Source organism: Protopterus annectens, chromosome 1.part1 (genome assembly GCF_019279795.1).
Source record: "Protopterus annectens isolate FY-2018-M chromosome 1.part1, PAN1.0, whole genome shotgun sequence".
NCBI classification, from domain to species: Eukaryota; Metazoa; Chordata; order Ceratodontiformes; family Protopteridae; genus Protopterus; species Protopterus annectens.
In genome coordinates this window covers 303,444,076-303,460,693 of record NC_056726.1, presented here as the reverse complement: position 1 = coordinate 303,460,693, position 16,618 = coordinate 303,444,076, and positions in this window count along the sequence as shown.

Genomic DNA, 16,618 nt, shown 5'->3' with positions numbered 1-16,618 from the left:
TAAAGAAACTCCAGCTCTACTCAGTGGCATACCGCCTGCTCAGAGGCGATCTGTGCCTGACGATAAAGCCATGTCCAACCCGAATTAATGGACATGCTGCACCTCAGAAAATCCAAATCCCATCGAGCCACGACTCGAGACTTGAACCTCAGCTGAAATAAATAGGACATGCTGGAGGGACAGATTCATAACCCAGAGGCTCCCTTCACTCTGGAATAAAATCCCAGTCCAGGTTAGGCAGAGTCCCTCATTGACTTTCTTCAAGAGGAATCTTGATGAGTGGATGGGAGATCATAGGTTTACCCCGGGTATCACTTCTGTGTCACTGTTAGACAGAGGCACAGTATACTAACCTCGAAAAAGGGCATAGCAAAATTAATTTAAAATGGGTGGTGAAAGCCAAACACACTCTGGCTAGGCTTATAAATGCCCTAGGGCAGATAGCCTAGTATGAACCTATGAACCTATGAAGTGGGCAACTGCATTTTCCAGAGGTAGAGTTTTTAGAGTGTTCCAGTTTATTGCTTTTAGAGAATTAGAAAAGGTAATGGGGTTGAAGTGGTTTTGGTAGCGAGGAGTAATATAATTATGAGTGAGATGTAAGGGTGAAGGAAGTCGATGTGTAAATGTGGGTAAGTGGTTACTAAGGGGATTGGGAAGGGTGCCACTGTCAGAGAAATAATGAGGGTGAGAGACTAAAATCCCGTCTAGGGTACTACCACTGGAGAGGTTTTTTGAGGGGCGGGTTATGGAGTTGATTAGCTGTGAGAAATTATAGAGGTTGATGTTAAGTGGGTTTGTGGGAGACTGAATGGAGGACCAGTTGATATTCATGTCTCTCAAAATTATTGTTTCATTGCCGATGTTGGTAGAAAGCCAGGAGACCAAGTGTAGAAATATTGTCACCAGGGGGGATGTAAAGGGAGGCTATACATATGTGCTTGTGTTTGTTAACTTGAAGTAGTGCTAGGAGTAATTCAGCATTAGTGAAGTGGGGAGTAGGTTTGTTATAGGGAGTAACTGACAAGGAGGATGGGTATAGGAGAGCTACTCCTCCCCTCTTTTTGTGGGTTCTATCTTTTCTAATGATAGAATAGTTGGGTGGTATTATTTCGGAATCTTTTATATGGGGTTTTAACCAAGTTTCAGAGATGGACAGGATGTCAGGTTTATTATGTGTAAGCCAGGCATGGAGGTTTGGGATTTTGTTAGCTATACTTTGGGAGTTTAAAGAGGTAAGTAGTATGGACTTGTCTATAGCGGGGGTGGTGGGAGGGCCTCAGTTAGGGTGAATATCTCCAGATAATAGAATGGTAGTTAGATGTAGGATTAGGTTGGAGAGGTACTTGGACTGCTTATTATATAGGTTGAGCTTTATTAGAATTGTGAGGGATTTGTTAGTTACTGAGGGGGTAGAATATTTATGATGAGTAATAAGTTTATATGGAAAGAGTAGATGTTTTTTTATAGGGTATAGGCAGGGAGATATTGGGATATGTGGGTATAAGAGTGGTGAGGTAAAATGGTTGGTTATATGGAAGGATTGTGAGTGGTTAGTGTTAATGGGCTGGGTGAGGTAGTAGATGTAGGATATGTTGAGAAGAAGTAGTAGCAAAATAGAGAAGGATGAGGGTTTTGAAAGCATGGTGGGATAGGGCTGTTAAGAGTAGGTATGTTGTGGCTGAGTAATTTACAGGTGCAAGAGAGTTGTATGTTTACAGAGGAGCAGGTAAGACTCTAATATAAGTGAGGGAATGGAGAGTTAAGTGATGGTTGATGTGGGTGGGATTAAGAAGTGGGTGTTGACAGAGCAATGGAGACTAATTGGCCAGGCAGAGTAGAGGGTGTGGTTATGAAGGAATAAATGTAGAGGTGCTGGGGGCAGGTGGGATATCGGGGCAGGGTAGGGGAGCTGAGTGAGCCCGCAGGGCGAAAGGAGCGGGTAGAGCCAAGGGAAGGCAGGAGAAGAACGAGAACCAATCAGTGGAGTGTTGATTGCTGAAAGTAAGTACAGGGGGCAGGAATTAGTAGGATAGAGTGGGCCTGAAGTTTAAGAAAAAGAGAGAGAGAAAATTGAGAATTTAGAACTATACAGAAGACAAGAAAGTAAAGCAAAGATATAGGAAGTCAAGAATAGTGAGGAGAGGTTGCCATCTAGTGGACAAATGCTAAAGTACACCTGTGGCTCCACCAGGGCAGATCCCTGTACTGGGAGGAGAGATGAGAGGCTAGTGTAAATCAGGGAGCTAGAAGAGGGGCAAGTATGGGGGATACAGAATTAAGAAGGGTTTGGCTGCTGGCTTTCATCATTATAGTGCAATATCTAATGCTAGTCTGTACCTCGGTCACAGTGCAATACTCATGAATGTCTCATTCTGGGCAATACTTGCTGTATGTCTATAATACAATCTCTTACCTCAGTGCTGTGCAAAACTCAAGCAAGCAAAGAGATCACTGTATAACAAATGTTAAAGTGAGTTAAATTTATGTGCAATATTAGAATTATATATCTAGAACATTATAGCATATAATAAGTAGTTATATATGCATTAATGTCTTGTCTTGTTAAGTCTATGTGATATCTACACATTTGAGTCCAGAGATACTGAATTTCTTTCAGTTTTTGCACTTGTGTGATTCTGAATGACAATAAAGTTTACTTTGACTTATTCCATAAAAAGGGTATATGCTGGGTTAGGCATCGTTCATGCCTTCTTGTTTTGTTGATGTGGTAATATGGGCTGTGATGTTATACTGTAGCAAGGTTTCATTTGGCAAAGCACCTTGTTAACTACACTGTCAGTATGTAAGGAAAAAAGAATGGATCAGGGTCTGACCAAGGTGTTTGTACTCTGAAACATGAGGAATAATATTATCAATGATGACTATGGTTTGTAAGCATGGTAATTTGTGTTAGCAGGCAAATAGCATGAACTACCAGTCACTAACCTGGCTGTGGAGTGCTGCACTAACTGTAAGCAACTAAGCTCAGTATCAGGAAGCCCCAGGTAAGGGGCATTGCAGTTATCCAGTTATCCATGTGATATCAGATCAAGGCATGTGCAGTTACTGAGACATCAGCTTGAAGTAAAAGCTGTAATTTCCCAGAGATATTCTGCATGCGAAGCAAAAAAGATGTTACCATGGCTGTGCCTATTTTCCATATGGATAGGGGCAATCTGTGAGATACTGAATGCACAGGCACAAAGCCATGCCAACCTCTTGCCCCTAGGGGCCATATATTGGGTAAAATCAGGTTATATTGGCTAGGTTTGTAAGGTCCCTTAAGCCGTTAATCTAGTAATCTCCTATGAACCTATGAATCCATGCTGCCATTGTGCCAGTCAACAGTCCAAGATCACACCATTTACATACCTTATCCACAAAGTCACACCTATTTCCACTATAAAAATGTAATTTGGAAGGGAGACAGAGCAGAAACTGTTTCAAAGTAGCATGAACTGTCATGTCTTCAGTTTTGGAGATGCTGAGCTTCAACTAGTTATGAGTAACCCACAAATAAATGTTACATAGGTTGTTAGTAAGGAAAGACATACTTGTTGTTTAAGACCTATGAAAAGGAGAAGTAACTCCGGGTGTTATCAGTATAACAGTGATATGCTAAGCCCCTCTCCATAACAAGATCTCCCAAAGGCAACATATGCACCCTCAGCAAACAGAGAGGGGCGAAGATTAAGTCCTGTGGTACTGCACAGGTCAGAGGTTAAGCAAAGGAGGTGTAAATACCCAAACAAACCTTTTCAGTAGAGCCAGAGTGGTAAGAAACAAACCACTCAAACACCATGCAGCAGATGCCATAGCAGGTTTGTAGACAATCAAAATGTCTTTGTCAACAATATCAAAAGAAAGTGAAAGATCCATGAAGACAAGTAATAAGTAGCAACACTGGGACAGAGCCATTAGGACGTCCTGTACAACTTGGATAAGAGTAGAGTTAGTGCTATGATTAGTGAAAAACCCAGACTTGGAAATAAACCAGTATCCTGATGTCTGTCAGACAGGCTTCAAGTTGCATATATATATGTATATATATATATATATATATATATATATATATATATATTAAAAAATATTTTCCAAGCATAGAAGGCTAAAGACAGAAAAGTAGCTGTCAAATGTACTGGGATCTAAGCTGCTCAGGTGGCATAGAGGGATAAAGTCCTAACTAGAGTCCAGCTGACACTGGTTCAAGTAGTGGCTCTAGTGATTGATAAAGTGGCAAGGAGTAATGGTCATCCCTGTTCTGGGGGATCACTTGCTGGAGTCACTCCCTAGGGTGAAGTGTGCTCCAAAGAGGAGAGTTGCCATTGTATGTAATCAATGAGCATGGGGGGTGAAGTGGGTAGGGTATATAAAATAAAAAAAAAAACACTGGATGGAAGCACGGATAGCTGAGTCCTCAGGAAGCACATAAGATTCACAACTGGCCCAGCAACACCAGAGTAAGTCCAGAGGGGCAGGAGGATGGCTGGTAGACCCAACATGGATGTGGGGGAGCTGGGGACTGAACAGATACAAATGAGTTGTGAGGGGATCAAAAAAGAAATGATTTAAAAAAGTACTGGTATGATAAGATCCTCCTTCAAAATGAAAGAAACACACCTGCCCAGACCTCCCTGAGGAATCCAAAACCTAAAATTTCACTGGGCCAGGGAAATTAATACTTCCCAATTCACTTTCATGCATACCTGAAATAACAGTCAAGAGGTCATCATCATAAATAGGAATGTCAAACACCATACAGAAGTGGGACAATGAGAAGCTGAAACCACTGCTACACCCACAGCATCAGATCACGACAAAGCAGTTCTGATAGCAACAGTCAAGTCAAAAAAAAAAAAACAAGCAACAGACTTACTTTGCTGAGCAGATGAGGCTGTGTTGCACACCATGTGCACTGCATGCAGAAGCATAGCTGGTCAGGTGGCCACTCCGAAGATCTCTTTGGAAAGATAAGTTGCTTCTTATAAGAGACCTTGGCCTGGTATGTTGTGTAGTGCTCTTTCAGGCCAAATTTGTTGCTGCACAGACCCACATAATATCAGTGACACTCCAGCCTGCATTCTTCTTATCATAGGTGTTGAAGCCTATGGTCAAACCACAGTTCATGCCTCCTAGTAGAGGCAGGTTGAATACAGCATGGGGTGAAAAAATCAAGTGCCAAAGACAATGACCTACATCAAGAGAACCAGCATCGTTCTCTGGGAGGAAATGAAAGAGACCAAAAATAACAAAATCAATAGAGACATGATTAGTAAAATGAATCGCTTTCACCTCATGATCAGGGGCCTCTACTGAACGAGCTTCAGACCAAAGTACAAAAGGATGCGGTCAGACTATGACACCAGTAAATCAAATCCAGAGTATGACTTACGCTTTGCAGAAGTAATAACCTTAGCAAACCCAATACCGTTCATGATAAAGCAAGGTCAACATCCTGTAATAGGTTACATATAACCCCAGGCTTGCTGCAGATTGACTTCATATTAGTATAATGCACCCTAAAAGGGGTGTAGGGATATGGATATCCAGTTATCTGCCACTGATGGAGAAGTTGTGCCATGGGTACTATACGGAGAAAAGAACTATGGTGTTTCAGCCCAGGAAAGTAACAACATGGCCAATGTCCTGCTAAAGGAGTACACTCTGGAGTGTCAACACTAGCCTGCATCTGCCAGTTGCCCTGATGTTTGCATAAGATTTTCAAATGCCTACATAACTGGAAAGTAGGTAGTGGCAAATGTGGGAGATGAAAGGTCATAATCCTAAAAGGCAAGATTTATTGTAGATGTTGAGGAATAAAAGTAGTAATCCTGAAAGGGAAGTATTGTATGGGCTGGTGATTAATGACAGACATAAAATAATGTTTGTACTAAAGGCATACTAAAAGAATAATACAAAACTGTTACAAATCAGCTGCAAGAGGTCAAGTAAAAAATAAAAACAGCAACAAGACAAATCAGCAAAACTACAGGAGCTGTAAATATTGAAGAAAAACTGGAATGGCACTTAGCTCCAGAGCCCAAATATGAGCTATGGCTTTAGAAAAATTCAGTGGCACAAACAAAATCTGTAATCCTAGATGTAGTGAGTCCAAATTGATAATATTCTGAAAAAAAAATGCAAGAGGTATGCCAATGAATATATACAATTGGAGTAGTATCAGATATAGCTGACACTGCAGACATAGGACCAGATAATCTAGAGGCTCTAGATGTCTGCAAAGCAATCATTCAGACAGCTTTGAGATCTCTGATAGATATGATAATTCACTTCCATCTTCAAGGAGATTTTTCAGGGCCAAACAGGCAATCATGAAACAGTACAAACAAATACGGGTGGTTGTGCTGACAGAGGTTTAGGGTGACAAGAAATGGTGCCATGCATATACACTGAGCCAACAATTAGTGATGGAGTGGGCTAGATCATGCGCCAGGTATGGGGCATGACAAAGAAGGAAGGGTACCTTGTCAGGGGATAGGATATGGCAAATCATCCCTGTGTTAGTGCTACATGTACCTATTTTGCTCTAAATCGTACAAGAGATATGCATCATTGACCTACATCTGCATCCCCGATTCTGTTCCAGATAAAAATACATCAGTGTGTGCCTATGGTGCATAGCTTCATTCACTTACTCATTGCAAAAATATTTAAACAGCAAATATCCTGATATACTACTTTGTATACTACACCATTGGCATCCAGTGGTAGTACCTTCATATATACACATTCAAATAAGCCTTCCTCTGTAAGCAGTACAACTAACCGAATGATCGCTGTACAGTTAACATGAAGACATATGCTTACATAGTTACGTTACATCTCGGGATACTTTCATTACACCTCTGCTTCCCACTCTTGCAGCAGCTGAGGGTGGCAGTGCCTTAGATCATCATCTCAGTGCCTGCACTGTTCTCTGGTCTGTGTAATTACTACAGTACTACAGGCCTATGTCATACTAGCCATATATTTTTTTGACTGGGCCATCAAAGACACCCAAAAGGCTTCAAGACTTCATCAGAACCTGAACTGATGCTACCCAACTAATCTGTTTATAATAAGAATTAAGCTACAATGTGATCATGTAATTAAAACATTAAAGAGCTATAACATATAAATAATGACAAGTGTGCAAAATACAAATACCACTGCAAAGACAAAGATGTATACAGCTAGGAAGAAAAATAAAATGTTTCTATGCCCAGTGAACAAATATAATTTCATTTGAAACAAAATTAATTAAGAGTCTAGCTGCTCTTAACTTTTAAGACACTAACAGTTGAAATGCTATCATTCAAACCAGGAGGATTCATGGCATTTAATCTCAGCTGCCATTGTAGCTCTTTGTACTTAATCCGAGTTTCCCAGGTGCTACCTCTTGGATTTCTCAGGATCTTTTCCAGCACAGCAAACCTAAACTTACAAAATTTTTCACACAAGTGAATGTTATAGAAGGCATTGTTTTCATTGTCCTTGACAATGTCATAAATGTGCTCATAAATTCTTTTATCGAAACATATGTCTTTCCCACATAGAATGCCTTACAGGGATTGCAAACCTCTAATTATACAATGACTGGCCAGTAATATTCTAATCAGCCCAACCAACATGCCCATTGTAAATCTAAGAATATACTAACAGAAAAAGGTACAGTCGCCTGGACTTTTTTCCATTAGGATATCTCAGAAATGTTTTACTTTTCTTTCTTTTTTTAATCAAATTACAAAACAGAAGACCTCAAATGAACGAGGGAGATGGCACAGAGAAAAATAACAGGATAATCAGGTACATTCTGCAAAACTAAAGAAACGTACCTTATTATCCTTTTATTTGTCTGTCTCAACTCCCCAGAATGTTAAAAGACTTCCTGTTTCTTTTTTCTTTTGAATAAAAAAAAAAAAAAAAAAAAAAAGCAATGGAGATCTTCCTTTCTCTGTTGCTTCCTTTGCACAGCATTGATGTACTGCGTAAGCATGGGAACACAAGTCCCATACGCATGCACAATACATCGGAAAAACCCCCAGGATACCGGAAAAACATGTAAAGGCATCACAGAGGCATTATACAAAGACATTATTTAAGAAAAGTAAGTATTTTTTTTTAAATAATTTTTTTTCCTTAAATGTCATTGTATAATAGCAATAACCGACTCCATGGTGTGGTATATGGAAGATTTAACCACATTTGGCTTTATTTAATCACTCAGGCTTTGCTCTCGTGATTAAACCACACCAAACATGGGTAAATCTTCAAAATACCACACAGACATTGTCGGTTATTGCTATAATAAATCATGTCAGCTGTCACACAATTGCAACAATCAGCAAATCTAACTGTTTGAGCCTAGCCCAAAAAAATCCTATTCCAAAGTTCCCAGTAGTCTCAAGGCACACAAGACAAGATAGACATGGGAGAGAATTTGAGGCTGCCCATTCAGTTTTTTAGGTTTACCTTGTAGGTAATAAGGGTGTTACTCTGCTTGACATTTAGAGGATGTTTGTTCCACAGCTGAGGGATACATTGGGATATGAATTTCTCATGCCAGTATGACTTATTTATCTGTTGATGAAGGGTTAGCGCCGTTAGCAAAGTATCTGAGGTAGCATTACTTCTGTGAAGGAAAGAGAAGTCAAATAGGGATGGATCTTTCATGGATCGAAAGGCTAGAAACAGATTCCCGTGGAGGAGTCTGTAAGTGACTGACTACAGAGAAATAGCTGCCAGTTTCTTCACATAACTTAAGATGTTTGAGGCCATTGATCTTTTTAGTTATGAATCTCTGAGGTCTCTCAAGATGTGTGATATGTATTGGTTCATAAAATTGCACTACCTCAGATGGGACTTGAATTCACAATCCCTGGCTTAGGAGGCCAATGCCCCATCCATTAGGCCACTGGGGCCTGATGGGCATTGAAGAAAATATATATCTCCTTCACACACCAGGGTGGAGTGTGCCCTAGATTTGGAAGCAGCAGAAGCAGCCATAACCACTTAAGGGACTTTCCAAGGTGCATACATTTTACGTGGCAATCTGAAATGGTAAACTGGCATGTAGGCATGCATGGAAATAAAATTCATTCCTCAGTCTTTTATTGTTTGATTGTACAACATGCACTGATGTAGATGTGTCATGCTTCAGCACTGATGTGAAAATTATAGCATCCCTCTAGTGCAGACAGTGTATAAAGACTGGGGTGAATGAACATATTAATAGGTGATTCACTGACGTTCACAGAATTGGCAGGTATTTGATTAAGTGGTGCTCTAGAGAACAGGAAAGAGTGTTGTGCAAGAACCTGTCACCATTTTGTACATCTGAGTAACAAAACAGGCATGACTTTACAGTGAATTTGGAATACTTTCTGTAAAATGTAGCTCTCTGGATTTGGCTTGTAAGGTACATATTTTCTATTTTGGCAACTGCACCCATGAATCAGAGGAGTGATAGAACTTTAGTCACATTTGCTAGCTTTATTTGTGTGGTGTAACAAAAGACAGCTGTGATAGACAATAGTTTCTGATGTGCCACAACTGAACTTTTTAAAAATATTTTGACACATTTGTCATGATTTGTGGTTAAATATTTTGTTGAATGGCTTCTTCTTTACAGAATTCCTGGTTGCCCAAATTGGTGTTTTGCTTGTGTCTGCACTTTCTGGGGTAAACGGAACTACATTTGTGGGGAAGGGTGGCTACACATTGGAAGCTGGTACAGTTCCAAAATTGTTTGCTACACTTCTGTGCTGTACATGATGATTTTATCACACAGCATGTCAACATAACATTTTAAAAAACAGCTTTTCTGATGCAGCAGTATGTTATAACCTACCAGAGTTGTTAGGAGCTGTCTATTGTGAAAATGTGCCTATGCAAAATCAATATTCAGTCACAATTACTGAATACACAGCCTTTACACTCACAATGCATATGTAAAGTGCCATACTCTGTAAGGCTATACAAATTTCAAATTGTCCAGAGGACAATGCAGGCAGAGACTGGAAACCTTCAGCAGCACCAAGAATTACATCATGCTGTGGCAATGGCAGCAGAGATTACAGCCAATAGTCTGTCACAGAATGCAGCAGTGCATGCTATGGTGATGGCAACAGAGCTGCATGTATTACAGCCAGTGGGCTTTGACACAGAATGCGGAAGTGCATACTATGGAAATGGCAACAGAGCTGCATGTATTACAGCCAGTGGGCTTTGACACAGAATGCAGCACATTAGGCTTTGGCATTGACAACAGAGCTGTATGTATTACAGCCACTGGGCTTTGACACAGAATGCAACACAGTGTGCTAGGGTGATGGCAGCACATCTGCATGTATTACAGCCAGGGGCTTTGATCCAGGGGCTTTGATCCAGGGGCTTTGATACAGAATGCAGCAATGCATGCTATCTATGGTGATGGCAGCAGAGCTGCATGTATTACATCCAGGGGCTTTGTTACAAAATGCAGCAATGTCTGCTACAGTGGTAGCAGCAGAGCTGCACTTATTGCAGACAGTGGGTTATGTCACAGAACGAAGCAATGCAAGGGATGGCAACAGTGCAGCAGGCAGTGCAGACAGTTAATTTTTACATGGAATGCAGCAACTCCTACTATGCTGACTTTTGCAGTGCTTTATGCAGAAGCATAGCTAAGGTAGAGCAAAGGGGGCAGCTGCCCCAAGCATAAGTTGTCAGGGGGCATGATCCTTCATAGATGTTGAACACCAGTATCACATTTGCACTCAACGCTGAAGTACTATGGTTTTAACACTCCATGCATGGTATTCAAATTGCAGAATGATGCAAGCCACTTGTCACATTTGTAGCATGCAATTTAGTACAATTATTCAGAAAGAATAACCTTTCATTTGCACCTCAGCTGCTCCTTCTCAGGAGCCAAAGAAAGGTTCTTCTTTCTGAATATTTTTTTCTCTTCAACTCGGAGAAGTCTTCTGTTCAGTTTAGAATTTGGGAGGAGGTGCCAGATCGAATAGCAGCACTGGGTGCCACAATACCTAGCCATGGTTCTAGCTGCAAGTAGTACAGCCAGTGGAGTTTTACACAGAACGCATGTCATTGCAAGTTGTGTATCCACTTGATTTTGATATGGAATCCAGCAAAAAATTATGATGGTGATGGCACTGTTGCAGGTAGTACAGATAAGAGCTTCAGATAGAGAATGCAAGGATGCAATGCTGTTTGTATTAGTACTGAGTGATGTTGCCACATTGGAAAAGGTCATGAAAACACTAATAGCATGGGATGTCAATGCAGCTGCATAACATGAAGGCTGAATTCAAAAATAGGAGCTGCAGTGATGTTATCAGTAGGAGATATAATGCAGTCGTGCAGCACCAATGGTGCATTCTTGGCGAAGCTGTTTTTAACAAGAGCATTGCTGAGGTGGTACTCATAGCTAACACTGGTCATGGCAGTAACCTTAAACAGTCCCATATCAGTATTAGCCATACTGGAACATGTACATCTTCATGGTGCTTGCACTGGCTACAGCAAATCGGCTAGCAGGACTGCTGACAGTAATAATGAATTTCACTAGTGGTGCAGTGGTTAGCACTGCCGCCTCACAGCAAGAGGTTCTCTGGTTCGGTCCTCGGCTGGGGTGCCTTCTGTGCAGAGTCTGCATGTCCTCCCTGTGGTCGCGTGGGTTTCCTCCGGGTGCTCCGGTTTCCTCCCACATCCCAAAGACATGCTGCAGGTGGATTGGACACACTAAATTGGCCCTAGGTGTGAGTGTGTGCGTGTATGTGCCTTCTGTGGAAGGTTGGGCACCGGGATGGCGACTCAACACCGTAAAACTCCACTGCCAATCATGAGCAGACAAGGTGATCCGCTGTGGTGACCCCTAACTGGGAAAAGCCGAAAGAAGAAGAAGAAGAAGAAGACAAGCTGTACTCCAGGAAGCACAGCTCAAATATCTTGCACACTGGCAGTGGCAACAGAAACTGTTGACATGGTATCATGAGAAGCACTGAAGGTAAGATAACTTCATGAAACTGACATAATATATTACAGATGACTCCATGAAACCAACATTAACAATACTGGAGAAAATGTGGGTTGTTGTTGTTAGTGGGACTAACACTGAAGTAATAGAGCAACATTACATATTAAGTGAAGCTTCTGTTTGCCCTCTGTCCTAAATCCTACACCCTTTTCTGTGACACTGCCTCTTAAAAATAATTTCTGGCTCCTCTGTCTTATTTCTGTTATTTCTGTGCTTGCTTATCCCTCTTCTGCTCACTACTGCCCACTTATTCTTTTAATTTTTTTCTCCTTCTTATTTTATTATCAAGGAACGAGGTAAGAACAATGTAAACAATTTTTGTAAATATCCATAAATATCCATAGTTATCTGACACTGTCTTTATTTAAACTGCAGTTCTATTAATTATGTATTATTCTATTTGCTTCATATTCATGTCTATTATTGGATGATTGGGGCTTACTGCTTGTTAGTAACGTCCTGTTCTTACAATGCCCTCTGGCATTCCTCTGATGTCTATCTATTGCTTTATTTTGAATGTAATACTGGATCTGCTTACTTCCTGTGTTCCCTGGGATGGATAATTCTGGCTTTATGCAGCCTTTTGGATTGTTGACCTTTTATGTTGTGGTACCCTCACTTTTGGAAGAGTTGTCCCTTGACTCACCTCACCAGAAGATCAGTGGAATACCTTTTCCTTTAAGGGAAGGGGGTTCTTTTTTCTATTTGCATCTCCTGTTTAAGTCCAGTCTCTATCTGCTTTTTTTCAATTTTTCTCTGCCTATGGATGCCTGGACACTCTGCCCTCCATACCTAAAGGTCAGAAGACAAAGGTCAAGATCCAAGTAATCTTAAGTATTAAATAAGCAGTTGCTCTTTACTAACACATAGGATGTTTTACTCACAAATCCACTGTTTTTTTTAATATTCCCTCCATTAAGTATCTGTCCTTTAATGCATTTCCTACCAACAGACATAATATATATATACATTACAAAGGTATGTGTTTGAGTGTGTGCGAGTTTGTGTTGGGGGTTGGCATGTGTCTGTGTTCAACAACTGTCTCCTTCATCAAAGAACATGGTTTAGGTTCAGTATACTGATGTCACTTAAATGAACATACAGAAAAATAGGATTTATTAAGACATAAGTAAAATCTTTCACTTTGATGAAATATTTCAGTGTTTTGAGTACAAGGGGACTCTGAGGCCAGGACTTATACAGTGAAATGAATTACACTACCTCACAGTCATCCTTGTCAAAATAAATCATATTGACAGAAAAGGTTTGGTTATAATAAAAAAGGAATCAGAGTATGGCAGAGTAGATCAAAGGTTGAAGTTAGTGTAAGGGTAAGTTAAGGGGATACATGAAGTTTTGTTAGTGTATGTTTAAACATATTTGTGTGTCTGCGTGTGTCTTGTGTAGTGGCAGTGTTACAGAAAGATATTTATTAAGATAAGGTGTAGGATTTGGGTTGGGAAGGGGCAGCATTAGGGTTAAGGTCAGCACCCATTACTAAGGTGCTGCGAGGAGGTGGAATCATTCAACTGAAAACCATTGTGATAATTTAATAAGTATGCATTCACTTTGTAGAACATATAATAAATTCACTATCCTTCACATAATTCACACATACATTTGATTTTTTTCATGGCATATCTATTAAGGTCGTATACATTTGGAAAGTTTAGCCTTTTAAAAGCGATTACTTATTTTATTCATTCATTAGTCAAGCAAGCTCACTGTGGACAAGTGTTAATTTCCTGGTGTAACTTGAGGATACTGTCAGGTTAATTGGCTTTGTCAGAGTTGCATATTGCAAGTTTAAAATGAGGACATCAATCTAAGGACTGCAGAATATGGTTTATTAGGATTTTATCATGCTCATATTGTATTTTAAACTTGCTTCTTACTTTAAGGAGGTGTTTAACTAATCTGGGAAGGTCAGAGTATTGAAACTAATGAGATACTGTACCCAGGATAATAGAGAAAGTAAGCACCATACTTTCCAGTGGTTCACTGGGAAGAGTTGGGTCTCATTTAATCAACAAATGATTATTCAGACATGAGTATCTAAAACCCAGAGAGGTCACCAGGCACACTCCCAATGTCACAAAGCACAAAAATATGTTTTTTTGCAAGGAGACAAGCCCCTCTCCATATCCTTTAGCTAAAGACAACAATTGTGATGTTGCATAAATTCAGAGAGGTGGAAGAAAGTGAGGAAACACAACACTCACCTTTTACTCTTCTCTGCCATCACAGGCCAATTTTTCTCCAAATTACAAAAAGTAGGGCTTCTTTTCAAATGCTTCATTTTAAGTTCAAAATTTCCTTTAAGTATGAATAAATAAGAATATAAGCAGAGAAAAAGCCTGTATTTTTACAATCACTGGCATTTTGCAGCTACCTGAATTGTATTTACCTCTCCTATTTTCTTTGTCATCTTTCTATGGCACCCATGAGCCCCTTTATCACTCTTTACTGATAATTCACTCTGGCAATGAATTTCAGGGCACCATTATCTTCTCGGTTAAATACTGTAAAGGTTTTATTAGCTGAGTTTAAAACTGCAGATTTCTATTTTATGCTTTTGCTGAAAGGGTCAGACTCATTAGGCCTGTGGCCTATTTTCACTGGAGATCTGGATGGTATTTATGTTGATTAATGGAAATTTGGCCAGAGCACCAGGGAAGTTCCCTTTCTCTTTTTGGCCTGTGGAAGCTGCTGGGTATCAGGAATGACAATGGTGGAAGAAATTACAGTGGGAGAAATGAAGGAGGCTGGTTTAGCTCTTATAATATCCTGGAATTTACAGGTGGCAAAGCAAAAGTAATCTGGAAAGCTCGAGTCAGGTCTGGTATCCCAACTGTGACCCAATGAGTGACAGTACTAACAAGAAAACAGTACAAAGGATTCGCCCAAATAAAATCACTTTAGCAGATCTAGGAGACTCTAGCTCTCTCTCTGTCTGTCTCTCTCTTTCTCTCTCTTTTTGATGCCCTTCCTATGGGAGGAAAACAATGCCTTGTTGAAGTTTCAAGAAGTTTATTCAGTTAACTAGGTAGGTGAATAAGTAATCTTGTAAAAATAGTTGTTGATCTAATTGTTCTAATTGATTAGAACAAGAAAGCAGTTACAAATAGCTTGTACCCATCTTCTCTCTACCTTACTGTATGCTTGTCCTGTCCTAATTAATCTAAACAAGAAAGATTTAAACAAGCTATTAGTATGCTACAACAAAATAGCAAGATTTACCACAAACTCCTCCTACTGAACCCACCATTGTCAAGCCCTAAAACAGCTTTCCTGGCTGGAACTCCCAAACACCAATTTCTTCTACCTCACCAAATACTGTACCAATCTGACAAAACTCCACCTTACAAGTCCTGATCATCCTCTACTCCAATAACCGAGAACTTAGATCCACTAACAAGGTACTAATTGCAATCTCCAAAAGCCATTACAGCTGTGGTGACTCCCTGTATTCTAGCAACATTGCCAAGACGTAGAACTCCCCACCACTACAAATCAGGGTACAACCTAACAAAACCATCTTTAAGAGACAGTTTATTTTCCACCTAAACAACTCCTGGACATGCAACTGCCTAGCACCTGGCTGACATATTCTAACACCTTTCCCCTACCCACTATCCAACCTCTTTAAAACTCCCACAGATGCACTATATATTATCACACGTTACTTACCAACTCACTGTCCCCTACTACCCACTATCCCATCTATACCCACTAACTCTCCCATAGACCAAGTTGAAAATCTTTCCCTTAAAATGTCAATGCACCTCATATGAACTTGTCTATATTCTTTTTTAGTTTTTCTTTCTTATCTTATCTTCAGTACATCTTCAAGATTACCTCTACTAAACATACTGTTATGAACAACCACCATATGTTACTACCTGCTATACTTTTAATTGTATGTCTAAATCTCTATGCCTATGTAGATATCTTATCCAATCATATGTTATTATCTGCTATATTTTTATAAGTCAATGTGCAAACCACAATGCTAATGTAAATGTCTTATGTATAGTATGTTAGCAATTGTTCTGAAGCTTTTCTCCCCGGGCCTCCGCTGAAAACGGACAGCTCTGCCCAGTAGGACCTCCCCAGTAAACAAATGTAAACTAAATAAATGAATAACTAAATAAATACATAGGAAATCCACTACATAGAATAGTGTGTGCATCATTTGAGAATTATTTTCAAAGGTGAAACTTTACTTAATAGACATGATTTCCAGATAAAAACATTTTTGCACTGCCTGGTATTCTCCTTATATGGATAAAAACATGCACTTGGGAAGTGAACCTTTTTTGTTGTCTATTTCAAAAATGAAACTGCTTGATGGATAGTTAGTAATAGAGTCTCAGAACATTCAACACGATCATCCTAATCTGAATGTAAAACACATGTTTTATGGTGTACATACATACATATATATATATATATATATATATATATATATATATATATATTTATATATATATATATATATATATATATATATATATGGGTTACCTTTAGTTAATCGACAGCCCACTCCATCAAAACCAACTTCACCGACACAGC